Here is a 13,751-nt window from a genome sequence, read left to right on the forward strand (position 1 = left end):
GTGGAATACAACATCCTTGTTGGTAGGACCTTATAAAATGACATGGAAAGGTGAAAATTATTTCCAAATAACTCTGATGCAAGACACCATTCCAGGAACTCAGAAATTTAGATTTGATCTAGCCATGAGTCCTCTAGTTACCTACATATGCCCAGGAGCACTAGGACATCAGGCTATGTAGAATTGTAGGTAGGAAACACATTTCTCCATGTGTTGCAATGGCAGGCAGCTTGAGTGAGTATTAAAAACAGGCCCATGCTCTAGTATCTGAGAACTATCTATCAATAGTTACCCTATGTATACATTATACCTATTACACTCCCTGCATATTTTGTGGTACAAATCTGGGAGAAACATTTTCCTTGCCTTTCTGTGCCGAGAGCTCAACTGATTGTGTTAGTTGCATCCTGCCTCCACAAAGACAGACAACAACATTATTATGATCTAAAGGACTTCTGGTTTAATTAGCAATCTGGAGGGTTACATATGGATACGGGCTTATGTCTTGGATCTGTTGTTTTAGGTTGGGGTGCTGGTAAAGCTGATGGTGATGAGGTGGTGGTAGTGATGGTGGTGGTGGTGGTGGTGGTGGTGGTGGTGGTGGTGGTGTGTGTGTGTGTGTGTGTGTGTGTGTGTGTGTGTGTGTTCATTCTGCTATTTTAAGCACATGCAGAAAAATCTAAGTAGATATTTTACCATCCCTGGAAGATAATCTGGGCTGTAGTGGTGCCGGTGGTTAGGGTGCTAGCAGTGACATTGAAAAGAGGAAGGCAAAATTTTGAGTGTCATCAGAATTAGCTGGCCATACATGGTGAGTAAAAGAGGAGGCTGAGATACTTTGGTTGGTTGTGGTAGAAACCTTTTCTTGAGGAGATAAACCATAGAATTGATCTGCTGAGGCAGTAGGAGAACTGTTAAAATAAATTTACCACACTAAGAAAAGCAAAAGATAACCAAACCTTAAGGATTGTTGATAGATGGGAATAGATAAACTCAAAATCTGCTATTCTTCTCAACTGTATCTGAAAACTGTGAGAATAGAGGAGAAAAAGTTTTGAAGAGCTCAATCCCCTGTTGATATAGGACACTTGCATTGAGCTATAAGAGTTAAGCTGTAAAAAGCAACTATCCCATTTAGATATTAAATTGACAAGAGGAAGAAAAGAAATAGCTCTTCTGTTGCCATATATCTAAGCTTTGCAGGGTTTTTTTGCAGCCATATATTTTATATATATTTAAATGTAAGACTGGCTGATGAGCTATAGGCTTGAACATTGAGAAATTTAAAGCACCAAGAAGTCTTCTGTAGAAGAACAGAAAGAAGTCATCACAAGTAAGTAGAACTGAATCTCAAAGTATAACTTGATGGCGTGGTAGCTGGAACCAGGAGAATGGATGCACTATTGAGATAGCAACTTTCAAAGTAAAAGCTGAAGAGAAAGAGGGTTGGATTTTAATGAGGGTGAGGAAAGAAAAGAGGGTTAAAAAGAGTGTAGAAGCCAACACTTAGAGAAATACATAGATGATTGATAAATGGTATCTAATGCCACAAAAAAGTCAAGAGCAGTGGGGAAGACTGCTGGATGACTAGATTTTGATTTTGGGGAAAAAATACAAATATTTCTGATATTTGGTTTATTTTTGTTCTGTTGTTCTGGAACCTCAGACATTGTTGCATAATTGTCACTGGAAAATCTGTGGGAGGAAAAGCTAAACTACTTGCAACTGGAGAAAATAAAATGATAGTTGAGTTTCCTTCTTAGAGATGATAGAACCTTGAGCCTAAACAGGGATGAAGCACCTTAAAGAGCACCAGGGACTGTGAAAAATGAAAATGCTGTACCTGTGAGGTTCTTTGCTTTGGCCAGGGGCTCTCACACTCAGTAAAGACTAAACTGAGCCAGACTCTATGCAAAGCTTTAAAGTAGCAGATGGTTTTTGTTGTTTGTTTTTGTTTTTAATATTATTTTATTGGTAAATTTTAGGGATACAATATAATGACATTCATCATTGGAAATTTGCACCTTACATAATTTCTCTTGGCTCTTATTTTTCCTCCTTCCCCGGTGCTCCCTTCAACCCCCTCCATCCCTCCCTATTTAAATAGACTTTGTTTCCATTTTTTCATTTTTTCTTATTAATTCCATTCCCTTCTTTCATTTCCCCTACCCCGCAGACTTCCCCTTCCCCTTCACCTCTTTTCTTCCTATGTCAAATCATCTATTATACCTTTTAGACCTTATTAACACTTTCAGTTTCTCAAACTAGAGAAATTATTCAGTATTTACATGTGTGTCCATTTATTTCACTTAAGAGTATCACCTCAATGTGAATCCATTTAGCTATAAATGTCTCTAATTTCTCACTTTTTATGGCTGAGTAGTATTCCATTTTATTAAAAAACCACATTTTCTTTATTCAGTCTCCAGTTGAAGGTCATTTGGGCTGCTTCCAAGTTTTAGCTATTACAAATTCTGCTGCCATGAACATGGGTGCTCATATATCACTGTGGTATGATTCTTTTAATTCTTTGGGGAAGATACCCAGCAGGGGAATAGCTGGCTCAAATGGGACTTCCAGTCCTAGTTCTTTGAGGTATCTCCATACTGATTTCCACAGTGGTTGCACCAGTCTACACTCCCACCAGCAATGGAGCAGGGTTCCTCTTTCCCACAGCCCTGACAGCATTTGTTATTGGTTGATTTCATGATAGCAGCCATTCTTTCTGGAGTGATCTGGAATCTCAGCTTGGTTTTCATTTGCATCTCTTCAATGACTAGTGATATTAAGCATTTTTTCATAAGTTTATTTGCCATTTCTAATTCTTTGTCTGAAAAATGTCTGTTCATTTCAGATGCCGATTTTTGGATTGGGTCTTTAAATTTGGGAGGTCTGATTTTTTAAAGTTCTTTATAGATTTGAGATAGTAGACCTTTGTCTGAGGAACAGCAGGAGAAGATTTTTTCCCACATTGTGGGTTGTCTCTTCGCACTCTTGGTAGTTTCTCTTGCTGTGCAAAAGCATTTTAATAAGAAGAGATCCCACTTGTTGATTGTTTGTGCTAGTTCACAGCCAATTGAGGTTTTGTTCATAAAGTCTTTTCCTACACCAAAGTCTTCAAGAGTTTTACCTAATCTCCGTTCCAACTGGTTCAAGGTTTTTATTTTAATATTTAGATCTTTAATCCATTTAGATTTTAGTTTAGTGCATGGTGAGAGATATAGGTCTAGTTTTAATCTTTGGCAAGTTGAAACCCAAATTTTCCAGCACCATTTATTAAAGAGGCTATCTTCCCTCCACTGAGGGTGTTTGGGTCCTTTATCAAAGATGAGATAGCTGAGTGTGTATGGAGTTGTTTCTCCATCTTCTAATCTGCTCCACTGGACCTCAGGTCTGTTTCTTTGCCAGCACCATGCTGTTTTTATCACAGTAGCTTTGTAATATAGTTTCAATTTGGGGGTCGTGATATCCCCTGCCATGTCTCTGTTGCCTAGAATTGCTTTTGCTATTCTGGGTCTCTTCTTATTCCAAATGAATTTTTGGATTGTTTTCTCAAGGTCTGTGAAGTACTCTGCTGGGATTTCTATTGGGATTTCATTGAATCTATATAGCAGTTTTGGAAATATGGCCATTGTCACTATGTTGATCCTTCCTACCCAGGAGAAGGGGATGTCTTTCCATTTTCTGATATCATCTTCAATCTCTCTTTTCAGAGTGCTATATTTTTCAGAGAAAGGTCTTGATTTCTTTCGTTAGGTTGATTCCTAGGTATTTCAGTTTTTTGGGTGCTATTGTGAAAGGAATTGTTTGACCTATTTCTGTCTCACTGAGTCTGTTGTTCGTATAGAGGAAAGCTATTGATTTTTTTGTGTTGACCTTGTCTCCAGCTACTCAACTGAATTTGGTTATTAAGTCTAGAAGACTGTTGGTGGCGTTCTTCGGGTCTTTGATATAGAGTATCATGTCATCTGCAAACATTAACAATTTGACTTCTTCATTTCCTATCTTTTTTCCATTTCTTTCTCTTGTCTAATTACTGTGGCTATTGTTTCCAAAACTACATTGAACAAGAGTGGTGACTGTGGACATCCTTGACTTGTTCCTGTTTTAAGTGTGAAGGATTTCAGTTTTTGACCATTTAGTATGATATTGACCGTTGGTTTTTCATAGATGGCTCTTATGAGATTAAGGTAGAGACCATCTATTCCAATTTTTTGTAGGGTTTTTATCATAAATATGTGTTTGATTTTGTCAAATGCTTTTTCTGCATCTATGGGGATAATCGTATGGTTTTTGTCCTTGGCTCTATTGATATAGTGTATTACATTAATTGATTTTCATATGTTGAACCATCCCTGCATCCCTGGGATGAATCCCACTTGGTCAGGGTGTATGATCTTCTTGATGATCTTCTGCATTCTCTTTGCCATTATCTTATTAAGGATTTTTGCATCTATGTTCATTAGTGAGATTGGCCTATAGTTCTCTTTTTTGATTGTGTATTTCTGTGCTTTGGGGATCAAGCTGATGCTTGCTTCCAGGAATCAATTTGGGAGTATTGCTTCCCTTTCAATTTCATTGAAGAGTTTAAACACTAGTGGCAGTAGTTCATCTATCAATGTCTTGTAGAATTCAGCAGTGAAGCCATCAGAAACTGTTCTTTTCTCAGTTGGTAAGTTTTTAATTACTTTTTCAATTTCATTAATTGATAATGAGTCATTATAATTTTTAGGTCTTCTTCGTTCAACTTGGGCAATTCATCTAGGAATCTGTCCATTTCTTCTGTGTTTTCCATCTTATTGGTGTATAGGTTCTGGGAGTAGGTATTGATGATCCTCTGGATTTATGCTGGGGTCTGTTGTAATTTCACCCTTTTCATTCCTAATTGCATGGATTTGGGCCTTTTCTTTCCTTTTTTTTGATAAGGTTGGCTAAGGGCTTGTCAATTTTGTTGATTCTTTTGAAGAACCAACTCTTGGCTTCATTGATTTTTGTATCATTCTCATAGTCTCCATTGAATTGATTTCTGCCCTGATCTTTATAATTTCCTCCCTTGTATGAGCTTTGGGTTTGTCCTGCTCTTCTTTTTCTAGAAGCTTGAGCTTCAGTATCAGGTTGTTTAATTGGGCTCACTCTGTTTTCATAATATCTGTATTCACTGCTATGAATTTCCCTCATAAGTCTCCTTTCATTGTGTCCCATAGATTCGAATATGTTGTATTGTTATTGTCATTTAAGTGAAGGAACTGTCTGATTTCTTCTTTAATTTCCTCTGTGACCCATTGGTTATTCAGGAGTGTGTTGCTCAATTTCCATGTATTTATGAAATTTTTGTGTTTCTTTTGCTATTGATCTCCAATTTCATTGCACTATACTCTGATAATATACAGGAGATCGCTTCAATTCCCTTGCACTTACTTAAACATGTTCTATGAGCAAGTATGTGGTCTATTTTGGCTAATGATCCATGTGCAGCTGAAAAGAATGTGTATTCTGATTTTGTGGGGTGGAACACTCTGTAAACATCTGTTACATTTATTTGTTCAAGTGTTCCATTGAGTTCTAGTATATCATTACTTATTTTTTGTCTAGTTGATCTATCTATTTGTGACAGTGGGATATTGAGGTCCCCCACTATTATTGTATTAGAGCATATATGACTTTTCATGTCATTAGAATTTGTTTTTTGTAGGTTGTCACACTAGTGTTTGGTACATATATATTTATGATTATCATCTTTTCCTTCTGGATTGTTCCCTTTACAAGAATGCAGTGTCCTTCTTTGTCTCTCTTAATCAGTTTTGGTTTCAAATCCACTTGATCTGCAAAGAGGATAGCTACTCCTGCTTTTGGGGGGGGTTCCCATAGCATGGAGCATTGTTTTCCACCCCTTAACTTTCAATCTATGAGTTTCTTTTTGAATTAAGTGTGTTTCTTATATGCAGCATATTGTTGGATCTTGCTTCTTGACCCATTCTGCCAGTCTATTTCTTTTGATTGGTGAATTGAGACTATTAACACTCATGGTTATAACTGATACAAATTAACTTATCATTGTTATGACTTTTTCTTTTTGTTGGATTCTCCCCCTTTGCTTTTAATTTCTTATCATGCCCGATGGATTCATTCTGCTGTGCTTCCTGGGGTTGTGATCCTCGTTGTCTTTCCCTAGGATATTATCTGAAATGTTTTGGAGTGCTGATTTGGTATTCATGAAGTTTCTGAGGTGCTCTTTATCATGAAAGTATCTTATTTCTCCATCAATTTTGAAAGATAGTTTTGCAAGGTTCATCAATCTTGGTTGGAGAGTGTATTCCTTTAGAGCTTGGAATACATTACTCCAAGCTCTTCTTGCCTTGAGGGTTTGCATTGAGAAATCTGCTGTGATTCTGATGGGCTTTCCCTTGTCTGTGATTTGTTGCTTTTCTCTAAGTGCTTGTAGAACTTTGTTCTTCTGTTGGGTTTCTGGGATCTTAACAATTATATGCCTATGTGTAGATTTTTTTTTATCAAGACTATTTGGAGCCCTATATGCCTCACTTATCTGTATGTCAAGTTCTTTTCCCCTGCTTGGGAAGTTTTCTGCCATTACTTCTGTGAACAGCTTTTTTATGTCATCTGCACTCTCTCCTGTTTCTTCATTGACTCCAATCAGTCTTATATTATTCTTCTTTGCATTGTATAGCAGCTAATGAATTGATTTCTCGTGGTCCCTTACAATTTTGAAGCAATTTTTCTTTTCTTGGTCACTAATTGAAATCTTATCTTCTATATCTGAAATTCTGTCCTCACATTGGCTCATTCTTCTGTGTAGACTTTCAGTGGAGTTTTTAATCTCCTGGAAATCTATTTGCATCTGTTTTATGGATTCCATTTGTTTCCTATGTTGTGATTTTATAGTGTTCCTCAGCTCCTCTATTTTTTTATCTGTGTCCTCTCTAGATTTAGTAATCATGTCTTGCACTATGGGTACAATCTCTGCTCTTATCTGAGAAATTATTTCTGATTTCATTTTTTCTAGATCTTCTTTTGTTGCCAGTTCAGTGAGTCCAGGTGGCTGAGTATCAGAATGTTTCATCTCATTTCCCTTTGGGGTTGCTGCAGGTGATCTGGAAGTCTGTTTTTGAGACATGTTTATGTGTCTTCTCATTTTGCCAGGGTGGGAGGGGTGCTACTTGCACCCAAATGGCTTACCTCCTCTGGGCTGGGAGTGCTGGAACAGTGGCCTGGAAGCCCCTACCTCTAGGCTGGGAGCATTGGAAAGGCCACCCAGTACCCCCTTCCTCTGGGTTGTGAGTGGTGGAACAGTGGCCCAGAAGCCCCTTCCTGTGGGCTGGGAGTGGTGGAACAGTGCCCCTGAAGCCCCTACCTCTGGGCTGGGAGTGGTGGAGTGGCGGCCTGGAAGCCCCTACCTCTGGACTGGGAGCCAAAGTAGCACATTGTTAACAGCAGAATGACTCTGTGAAACAGGGTGAGGGAGAGATGCAGACAAAAAGATAGCTGGAGAATGTACCAGATGCCTGGAGTTTTCCATGATGTAATCATACCCAGGCTGTAATCAACCTCACTGACCCTTGTAACCATTTTTTTCTCTTCACTCATGCCACTTTTCATCAGAACCTTCCTATCTAGCAGAGATCCCCATTTCTGATACTTTGTGGGGGCTAATTATCTCCCATTTATCTGTGCAGCCCTGCATTTGCCATGTATTAGTCCACAAACACAAGTGATGTAAATCCTTTTATATCTGGCTGCACCACCTAATTATTCCTCATTTGTTTTTATTCTCTCTCAATTTAGCATCATCCGCAAAGTTGAAAATCATGTTTTCATATCATAATTAAGGCTCCAAGAACGTCAGAAAAAATGCCTGGTGAACATCATACTTTTGCTTTTCCTTTTAATAGTAACTTTAAAAGTTAGAAAATAAATTAAGGCTGAAAGGAATGACAAAGTGAAACAAAAGTTTCTGGACTATAGATGAGGAAACATGATAAGGCAACATGGAGAGAGAAACTTTGATTATTACAGCGCAAGAGCCAAAGAAGCTGGCAAATAGCATTACTACCTCTTTGTTGTTGAGGAGAATCACCTAAAATGTTCCATTCTGTGCTTCAAGGTGTGCCTAGGAATGTACAATATTGCTATCTGGATAACCATCTGTCTTTAAATATGCAAAATATTTACTTTTGTATAGGACAACATTTTGGATGAAGTTGAATAACTGTGTGTCATCTGAGCAGAATGGGCCACTACTAAGGGAATAGAAAAAATTCACAATCCAAAGGGCTGGAGGAGAGAGGTAAAGGGAGCACAGCAGACCAGTTTTTACTATTACCATTTCTGTTTTCTGCCAAAACAAAGCACCTCCTGGAAAATGTCTTTCCCACAAGTCATTTAGTCCTTTGTCAGAATTTTCTTCAAGTTTCATTTCCAGGATTTGCTAGGATTACCTAGCTCAAGGTCATTGTCATTTTCTTTACCCTTTTCCTTCAATAAATCCATCTACTTCCCTGTAATGTAAGATTTGATTTTGTACATTTAGATATTTTTATATATTACACAGGCATGTGTGTGTCTATTTGTCCTACATACTAAATTAGTTAAAAATCTCAAGGGCAGGGACAATGTATCAATCAGACATAACAAACTAGGATTCAGTTTAGTAAGAACCAAGCCCCAAATATGTGCAGCTTAAAAGAACATTTATTTCTCACATTTCCTATCCATTGTAGGTCATCAAGTGGCATCTGCTCTCCCCTACATCAGATTCAAGTCGATGGAAGCTTCCATAATTCCAGAGGGAGGGGAAAAAAAGAAGCTAGAGGACCATGTTCTGGTTCATACAGTTTCTGTCCATAGGAGATATATAGCACTTCTGCTGCTATTTCTCTGGCCAAAAGAAACTCACACGACTTGGTCTGAGTTCAATAGTGTGGCAATACTTAATTTTCTTCTAGATAGGGGCTCTGATGATCTGTGAACAATAATACAGATATTCCAAATGGACTGCCTGTCTTTATCTCTTTTAGTAGAACTGTTAGAGTAGATATCTGCACCTGATAGCCACCTGAGAGACAAAAATACAGCTAATCAACCAATGGGATATTTTAGGTATTTTTTTCTTTAAGGCTTTACTTGACCAGAATCTGCCTGCCAGTTCTTTCTGCCCACAAATATCAATCTTTATGAGATTATACCGAGCCCTGTTTCCATTCTGTGTAATGTAATAGATATATAGAAGCAAAATGAAACAGATAGATGTACATTTGACCAAAAGAGTGTTCACTTCAGCAGCACATATACACTTGGATAAAAGAGATGCTTATTTGTTGAAATTTGAATGTATTCTTCCCCTCTTACAAAGAATTAACCATAAAACACCAAACACACAGAAAACAAAGGCAAAAATAAATAAGTGGGACTACATCAAACTAAATAGCTTCTGCACAGCAAAGCAATTAAAGTGAAAAGGCAGCCTGTGGGTTTGGAAAAAGTATTCGGAATCCTATATCTGATAAGAGGTTAAATCCAAAATATGTAAGGAATTCACACAACACAATAGGAAAAACAAAACAAAACAAAAAATAAAACAAAGGAAGGAAGGAAAAGAAAAGGGGGGAAGGAAGGAAGAAATAAAGACCATCCAATTTTTTCATGAATAAAGGAGATGAATATATATTTATTCAAAGAATACATAAAAATGGCCAATGGGTATATGAAAAAATACCCAACATCACTAATTAGGGAAATGCAAAGCAAAACACAATGAAATGCCACCTCACACCTATTAGATGGCTATAGCTATTGATAAAGATGTAGAATGTGAGGAATTAATGTACACTCCTGGTGGGAACGCAGATTGGTGCAGCCACTGTGGAACAGATTATAGAGGTTACTAAAGAAATGGACAAATAGCTCTACCACATTATCCAGTACTTAATCTTTTAGGTATATATTTAGACGAGATGAACTCACTACATCTTAAAGTTATACTTCACAGAAATGAACGTGGAAGGGCAAGTAGAAGGTCCCAATATTTGCAAAAACATAGATAAATCTAGAGGACAATATATTAAATCAGCAAGAAACAAAGAGAAAAATATTGCTCAATTTCATGACTCTAGACAAAAACAAAAAAGAAATACATAGAATGGTAATTACAGGTTGTGAGTGGAGGGAGCAGGCAAGGGGAATGGGGAGATGCAAGTCAAAAGATACAAAGCTGTAGTCTTGCAAGATGGATAGAGACCTAGTGTACAGCGTGAGAAGTACACTGAATAATACATTATACACTGGTAATGTGCTAAAACAGTAGATTTTAGGTACTGTCAACATAATAAAAGAGAACGGTATCTATGTGAGATGCTGGATGTGTTAATTTGCTTGACTATGGTTATCATATCACTAATGTTTATCAAAGCATCATGTTGTACATAATAAATTTTTATAATAAGTGAAAAAATTAAAAAATAGAATCATAATACATTTGAACCATTGTAGATGCTTCCTTTTGAGCATTGGTATATTAACTATACCTATTGTAGCTTTTAAAACTTTAAAATGTTTAGGCTTTCTTGCCTCTAATTCTATATCCCTGAATGCTTTGCGTTTTGCTCTAGCAAGCTCAAAAATTGAAATCAACAGTCTAGCCAACACCCTATCTGAGTAGCTGTCACCAGGAATTACTTCCAGAAAGAGAGCTTGTTAGAAGAGGGAAAGGGAATAATATTAAGAATTTACTAGACTATGTCAGGAAGTCATACACCAAGAATACTGAAGAAAGTTTGAGGAAGCAACAGAAACATGCTCTGGCCTATTTCATTTTAATTGGAACTATCTTGAATCAGAAGTGGAAAGAATGGGGGATGAGGAGATCATAAAGTAAAGAATAAAATACTCCACAATTTTAGTTTGGCTTGTTTTAGTATTAGCTTTCCATTCTTTATCAGTGTCACCTTTCTTAATCCTTTGAACACAATAAACTCAGTCTCATAATTAATGCCCTTTTGCTTAAAACATTTAAAAGCTCTGGCATGGAAAACATGGGAATATTCTTCTGAAAATGCTGAAGCCATTCAAAATACTGAGCCCTCAAGCAGAAATGTCAGAAAAGCCTTTTGTTTACTGGTTGTTTCCTACAAAGTTTCCATCTCTACCCTTGTCCCAACCACTCTGCCTCAGGGTCCCCGGAGGGGCCTTGAAAATATGATCTGTATGCCAGTGTCCAGGCTTTGCGTTCATAATGAAGTGCACCTGCAAGCCTTGGGTCAGCCAGCACAGGCTCTGAGCACCGTGGAGACCAGAGTGTCAGAACTAACATCTCCTGTGGCTTCTGCAGCTTTGGCCTTCAGCTGCCTGCGATCAGAAATAACAGGACTGGTAATCAGAGGTTAGCGCCACTGAGCCAGCTACTGCTGCCTGTCTTTTGGAGGGAAGGCATTAAAAACACAGCTTGGTTTTAAAAGGCCTTGCCGTTAGGTAAAATGCAGATGGATGCATTCTTGAGAGATGCCACAACATTTATGCTAGGAAATGGGAAACACACACACACACACACACACACACACACACACACACACACACTTGTTTTGCTAGTCTTACCCCCCGCCAACTTTTCAACTTAATCATGTTTTAGGCATTTTGCTTCCTTATGGGGCAGGGACTAAACTTCACACACATTTTATGTAGGAAGAACTTAGTAGTGATCTTCTAAAAGTTAATCTACTTCCAAATAATGATCAAATACTTGTCCATGTATATGAAATCAAAAAACTTTAAAATTGAAAGAAACTTTTGTAGTCATGTGGCCTAATATATTCATGAGATAAACTGGCTTGTCAAATTTCACATAGATTGAGAGTAGTGGCCTCAGTAGAAGAACTCAAACATCTTGATTTCTTATCCTTATTCTTTTCACAAAACAACACTAGACAATCTACAAATAGCAATTTATTTTGTCAAATATCCTGGAATACTCTAAGAAGCAATCCTTATGTTAGGCTAATATTAAGAATCTTAGAAACAAAGGGGATCATAAAGAACATTAGCCCAAACCCGATGTGTATTATTCAAGTTTATAGCAGCACCAAGAGGTCTGTAGGCATAGCTCCACAGTACAACACATATTTGTCATGTGTGAGGCCCTGGGTTTGATGGCTGGAACTCACCCCACCAAAACAAAGTGAACAAGAAGCCTGTGGACTTCAGGGGGTACTGATCTCTCATTAATGAAAATGATATCACAACTAAGTTTTATAGATTTATTAGAATGTTTCATATACTATATGTTCTTAAAGTATAAAATGAAGTTGCTTTTACTGTATTTGTAATTGTGCAGTCATTGTCAAAAGCTAATTTTAGTTCATTTTCATCAGCCTGAAAAGAAACCTTTTGTCCATTAGCAGCCACTCTCTGGTCCCCGTTACTTCACCCCTGGGCAGCTGCTAATCTGTGTTGTGTCTGTATGCATTTACCTATTCTGCCACAGGCATTTGAATGGTGTATGTGAACACAAAGATTATTCCTTCCAGGCTTTGAAGTATAGATGCTAGAGAAGAACAAAAAGAAGAATTACAGAGACCAATGCCATCCTGGAATAAGCAGGACCAGTGCCAGACAGAAGGAAAGCACAAAGCCCCCATGCAATGCTCAGGGAGAGGATAAGTGCATGTAGAATCCAAGGAGCATATAAGAGCTATCTGGGATACAGGATAGACTGAATTCTAGAAAGACTCATAGAAACAGAAGTGGATCCCAATACCTACTGAGGGAGGACAATATGTAAAGGAGTGTCCAGGTAAGTGAAGGAGTTGAAAAGTATGTGTACTGGGACCCAGAAGAACACTATCATATGAGGAGTTATTACTAATCTGCTTTTATATCTTTTCTTTTTGCAGTTTGAACCGGTTTTTTAAAATTAATTTTATTGGTACATTTTAGGTATACAATATAATGACATTCATCATTAGAAATTTGTACCTTTACATAGTCTATCCCAGTTCTTATTTTTTTCCCATTCCCCTACCCTCCCTTAAACCCCTCCACCCTTTTCTATTTACAAAGACTTTGTTTCCATTTTTATATCTTTCATCTCTTATGACATACCTGCCTGGAAATATTTTATTTCCAAATGATTTCTTCTCCCTAAGGATCTGTATAACATAGTGACCATAGTTAACAATACTGTATTGTACAGTTAAAACTTGCAAAGAGAGTACATCCTATGTTAAGTGTTCATATCACAAAATAACAATTAAAAGGTAGGAAGAAACTTGGGAAGCTAATGTATGTTTATGATTAAGCTGTGATGATGGTTTCACAGAATTATATATGTACTTGTCTCCAAACTCATCAAGTCATATACCTCCACAAGTGGTTCAAAACTCATACTTTATCATTACAGAAGCAGTATATGTGCATTGTAGAAAATTAGAGAATTCATGTAAAAAATAAGGAAATAGCTGAGTGTAGTGGAATATTCCTATATAATCCCAGGACTCGGGATGCTAAGTAGGATTGGGAGTTTGAGGCCAGTGTGAAATGCATAATGAGTTCAAGATCAGCCAGGACTACATAGTGAAAGCTTGTCTTAAGAAAGGAAACAAAGATGTTTTATTTCTACAAATTACATCACTAATTAGTCTTTTAACATGTATCCTTCCAGAAGAGTATCTATAAATAGCTTTATCTATAGCTATTCTTTTATCAGAATTCACAGTGAAAAAGTTCTTTGGTATCTTGCTCTTTCC

This window comes from Heterocephalus glaber, unplaced genomic scaffold (assembly GCF_053883595.1).
Source record: "Heterocephalus glaber isolate CG9 unplaced genomic scaffold, H.glaber_assembly_v1.0 deba00001594, whole genome shotgun sequence".
NCBI lineage: Eukaryota > Metazoa > Chordata > Mammalia > Rodentia > Bathyergidae > Heterocephalus > Heterocephalus glaber.